The 5,648-nt window shown below is 44.0% G+C and overlaps 1 long non-coding RNA gene across 1 annotated transcript in view; it reads right to left on the reverse strand.

Annotated features, from left to right (window-relative positions):
* LOC116083123 overlaps positions 1-4,534 on the reverse strand; it is a 15,204-nt gene extending 10,670 nt beyond the window's left edge. Inside the window, exon 1 of the long non-coding RNA XR_004115597.1 lies at positions 4,362-4,534. This is a non-coding gene — a long non-coding RNA (uncharacterized LOC116083123). The remainder of the gene's footprint in view (positions 1-4,361) is intronic.
* Between the last annotated feature and the right edge of the window lie 1,114 nt (positions 4,535-5,648).

A 5,648-nucleotide genomic window follows, 5' to 3' on the forward strand; every position in this document is an offset into this window, starting at 1 on the left:
GGGAACCTGAAAAAGGAGATATTGTAAATAAAGAAACTATCTAATAAAAAAGAAAATAACTAATAAAAATTTTAAAAATTAAAAAAAAAAATGTCCAGGAAGTCATCTTTCCAGTATGATACAAGCTCTAAACTGTCTAATGAGAAGTCAAAAAGAACGTAAAGGTAGCTCCCTCTAGTCTACAGCAATGCTCACAACTAACACCAAAGGGACAATACAGAAAATTCAGCCAGAAGAAGACACCCTTGCAAGGTGTGAACAAGAGCTAGAGACCAAGAGACATCTACAAAGCATGGAATGGAGAGAAACTGCTGGTTGACCAGGCTCTGTCCTCCAAAACCAGCTTACAACTCAGAGAAATAGGCTTCCAGACCCAAGAAGCTAAGCAAACAACTCATCCCCAGCAGTCCCCCAACATGGAAGCAAGTTCTTCACGCACAAGATAGAGGAGAGCATTTGGAAATCTGGGTTCATAACAATGAAAAATAAACAGTACTTACGGAGATAGCAGGAAACCTTTTCTGCACTGTCTAAATGTCTTTTAAAGGGTGGTCATCTCTCGGCAAGTTAAGCAATGTATTCTGCAGTTCATAACATGTACAGCAAAATACCTGGTGCTGACGGCACAAAAACCAAATGGGCAGCACCCCGATCAAGTGTTCATGCTTCACACTAAGCTAAAGCATGATGTCTCAGAAAGCAGACACCATGATCTGGAGCACGGCACACACACTGAAGCAACAGACAGGATATCCTAATAAGGAGACAGCCAGGGAGAGGCGGGGTGAAACAAAACCCACTTAGCCTGAAAAAACGACCAAGAAGACACAGGAGGAAAATAGAAAGACAAGAGCAAGCTGGCAGACATGAAGGGAAAGGAGCTTTCCCTCCTTTTAATGAATGTCTTAGCCAATCCCAGACCCACCAGCACAAAGAAACTCCACCAAGAGGCAAATGTTGCTTATCTTTTGTTTCTTTCTTCAAGTGTCTTACCAAATGGTGGAACAGGCTCTATCAGCATAGTCATTACTGCCTTAATCAGAGCAGCTGTGATTACCCATAGGGGACCCTCAGCAAGATTGGGTTTATTGATGATCTATCTGAAAAAGAAGGTGAGGAAGGGGTCATTAAACTGTCACCCAGGGTAACAGCCACTGCATCCTGTGCCCTGAAGCCCCAGCTCTGTGGAATTCTGGGCCAGTACAGAGGACTCTATCTACGCAGTCCTCGGAAGGCTGCCACCCCCATTGGAGTGGGGTTTTCTGAGAATGCAGCCATATTGGGGTGACCCACACTTTTCTAAGTAACCCTTCACCCAAGCGTCTGTACTGATGTGTGCTGAAACACAATATACTGAGTGGTTCACCAAGCTGGACTTTGGTGGAATCGTTTCTTTGATCTGTTGTCAGTGCCCTGTCTGGGGAGAACTTCTCTGGGAAGAGTCACACAACACCAACGTATTCTAACAGAAAGAAATGGCAGAAGAAACCTGCTTACCTCCTGGCAGCCAATAAAAGAAAAAAAGGCCCCCACTGGGGTGGGCTCTGTGTCTCTTCCTTTATTCTGCATATGGGATTCTGCCGTGCACATTGAGTCAGCTTTCCCTCCTTTTAGCAATCCCTATATAAATTCCTGCACCAACACACCCAAAGGTGTGCCTCATGATCTCCCAGGCTCACCTCAATCCCCTCAAGACGGCAATTCTTTACTGTCTTAGTCACTATACTATGGCTGGGAAGAGACACCATGACCAAGACCATTCTTTTATTATCTTTTATTAATTTATATTTTTATATATTATATCCGGACCAGTTTCCCCTCCCTCTACTCTTCCCAGTTGCTCTCCCACTCCCTTCTCCCCATCCACTCGTCCTCTGTTTCCTTTCATAAAAGAGCAGGCCTCCCACGGTTATCAACCAACAGAGCATATCAAGTAGCAATAAGACTAGGCACCTCTCCTGATACTGAGGCTAGACAAGGCAACCCAGTAGGAGGACAAGGGTCTCAAAAGCAAGCAAAAGAGTTGGAAATATTCCCTACTCCCTCTGTTAGGAGTACCACCAAACCAACATGGTATATGTGGATACCATGTATTCAGAGGGGCTAAGTTAGACCCATGCAGGCTCACTGATGGTCAGTTCAGTGAGCCCCCATGCGTCCAGGTTTGTTGATTCTGTGGGTTTTCTTGTGGTGTCCTTGCTCCTTCTGGCTCCTATAATCCTTCCTCCCTTTCTTCCACAGGACTCACTGAGTTCCACCTAATGTTTGGTTGTGGGTTTTTACAACTGTTTTTATCAGTTACTAAATGTAGCTTCTCTGATGGGGATTGAGCCAGGCTCTTGTCTGTAAGTATGGCAGAGTATCATGCATGTTTGATTCTATCCTACCACTCTGGGCCAGCTGGACTCTGGTTTCTGGTCCTCCAGGCAATATCAGGGGTAGGCTCCCTCCCATGGAATAGGTCTCAAGTTGGACCAACTGGTTGGCCATTCCCACAATTTCTGTGCCACCCTTACCCCAGCACATCATGGTGACAAGACAAATTGTAGGTCAAAGGTTTTGTGGCTGGGTTAGTGTCCCAATCCCTCCACTGAAAGTCTTGTCTGGTTATAGGAGATAGCTGGTTCAAGTTCCATATCTTCCATTACTAGGAGTCTTGGCTAGGGTCACTATAATAGATTCCTGGGAATTGGAATTGTACTAGCTCTCTATCTCCCTCTTGAACTTAACCTCAGTTCCAGTTGCCTCTCCTAGTACTCTTTCCCTCCATCTTCCCCTAACCTGATCCATCCTGTTCCCAATCCCTACTTAACCCCCCCCCCCACTTCACCATAAACTTGCAGTATCTATTCTATTTCCCCTTCCCAGGGAGATCCATGCATCCCTCCTTGAGCCCTCCATGTTATTTATACTCTCTGGGTATGTGGATTGTGGCAAGATTATTCCAAGGAAACTCTTATAAAAGAAAACATTTAATTGGTGGCTTGCTTACAGTTTCAGAGGTTAGTCCATTATCACCATGGTGGGAACATGGCAGGGGCATGTTAACACTCATGACACTAGAACAGTAGCAGAGACCTACTGATCCACAGAGGGAGAAGGAGATGGAAAAGATGAGAGAGAGAGAGAGAGAGAGAGAGAGAGAGAGAGAGAGAGAGAGAGAGAGAGAGAGAGAGAGAGAGAGAGGGAAAGAGAGAGAGAGGGTGGGGGAGAGAGAGCCTGGCATGGACTCTTGATGACTAATATATGAGCCTATATATAGTGTCTTATTTAAGGTTTCTATCACTGTGAAGAGACACCATGATGATTCCAATGCTTACAAAGGACAACATTTAATTGGGGCTGGCTTACACATCCAGAGGTTCAGTCCAGTCGTTATCATGGTAGGAAGCATGGTAAGCACATAGGCAGACATGGTGACAGAGGAGCCAAAAGTTCTACATCTATCTGGACCAGCAGACAGCAGGAAGAGACAGACACTGGGTCTGGCTTGAGCATTTAAAAACCCAAAGCCGCAGGGCACTAGTGGCACATGTCTTTAATTCCAGCACTTGAGCGGCAGAGGCAGGTGGATTTCTGAGTTCTATGCCAGAGTGAGTTCCAGGACAGCCAGGGCTATACAGAGAAACTCTGTCTAGAAAAACCGAAAAAAAGAGTTTAGAACAAAACAAAACAAAAACCCCCAAAGCCAACCCCCAATGACACACCTCCTCTGAAAGATCACACCCATGCCTAGAAGACCACACTTACAAATCACTGTCAAGTAGCACTACTCTCTGTACCCTGTGAGCCAACTTTCTTTTTTTTTTTAACATTTATTTATTTTATGTATGTGAGTACACTGTAGTTGTCTTTAGACACACCAGAAGAGGGAGTCAGATCAGATTGCAGATGGTTGTGAGCCACCATGTGGTTGCTGGGAATTGAACTCAGCACCTTTGGAAGAGTAGTCAGTGCTCTTAACCACTAAGCTATCCCTCCAGCCCCAAGCCATTTTTCTTCAAACCACCACATAAGCACCACCTGTTTTATCTTTTCCTTTTTCTTCCTTTCTTCTTCCCTGCCTTCCTTCCTTCCTTTTCTTTCCCAACATTGTTCCATTAGAGAAAGTTGATTTTTCCTCCTCCATGGATATAAATGACAGTTCTGTTGTTAATATTTACCCTAGTAGCTAGGTTTACAGTCATTCATTCATTTTTAAAACAAAACAAAACATAAAACAAAATATTAAATCCAAGTCAAACAAAACATACAAACAGAAAGAAAAGAGCCCAAGAGAGGGCATATAAACCCTCTCATTTGTATGCTCAGCAATCCCATAAAAACACTAAACTGGAAACTATGATATATATGGTGCAAACCTGGTGCAATCCTGTGTATGCTGCTTCAATCTCTGTAAGTTCATGGGAGTTTTGTTCATGTTGATTTAGAGAGCCTTGTTTTCTTGGTGTCTACCTTCCCCTTTGGCTCTTAGATTCTTTCCACCTCCTCTTCTGTGGGGTTTCCTGAGCTCTGAAAGAAAGGATTTGTCTTCCTTAGGGTTTCTATTGCTACACTGAAACACCATGAGCAAAAGCAAGTTGGGGAGGAAACTTGCTTACACTTCCACACTGCTGTTCATCACTGAAGGGAGTCAGGACAGGAACTCAAACGTGACAGGAACCTGGAGGCAGGAGCTGATGCAGAGATCATGGAAGGATGCTTCTTTTTTTTTTTTTTTTTTTTTTATTTTAGATATTTTCTTTATTTACATGCGAATTTCTCCTTTCCCAGTTTCCCCTCCAAAAAACAAAAAAACAAACAAAAACAAACCCCTGTTGCCTCCCCCCTCCCCATGCCTGCCACCCCGCCCTCTCCCACTTTCTGGCCCTGGCATTCCCCTACACTGGGGCATAGAACCTTCACAGGGCCAAGGTGGAAGGATGCTTCTTACTGGAGTGCTCCATGGCTTTGCTCAGCTTGCTTTCTTATAGAGCCCAGGACTACCAGCCAAGAGATGGCACCACCCACAATGGGCTGGGCACCCCTACATTGATCACTAAAATGCCTTACAGCTGGATTTCATGGTATTTTCTCAACTGAGGCCCCTCTCTGATGATTCTAGTGTGTGTCAAGTTGACACAAAACCAACCAGTACAACTGGCCCTTTGTCAACTTGACACACAAACACATCCCTATTAAGCCACAAACCTTCCTTTCTTATGCATCCCCAAGATCTCACCTTAAAAACAAAAATAACATAAAAGTCCCACAGTCTTAACAAATTCAAACACATTAAAATTTCAGTCCCTTTATAATAACCAATCTCTTTTAAAATCTAAAGTTGTTTAAAATTCAAAGTCTCTCAATTGTGGGCTCCAGTAAAATACTTTCTTGCTTTAAGATGGAAAAATCAGGGCATAATCACAATCAAATAAAATCAAAACCAAATTTGAGCTATCCAATTTCTGAGATCCACTAGTTATCTTCTGAACCCCTCCAAAAAACTTGGGTCACTTCTCCAGCTCTGCCTTCTGTATCACACATAGCCTTTCTTCTAGGCTCCAACTGGCTCCACTCCGCAGCTGCTTCTGTTCATCCCATAGTACTGGTATTTCCAAAACTGCTTGGTCCCTTGCTGTGACTGGGCTGCATTTTCACCAACAGCC

The sequence above is a fragment of the Mastomys coucha genome, unplaced genomic scaffold (genome assembly GCF_008632895.1).
Source record: "Mastomys coucha isolate ucsf_1 unplaced genomic scaffold, UCSF_Mcou_1 pScaffold8, whole genome shotgun sequence".
In the NCBI taxonomy this organism is placed as follows: Eukaryota; Metazoa; Chordata; class Mammalia; order Rodentia; family Muridae; genus Mastomys; species Mastomys coucha.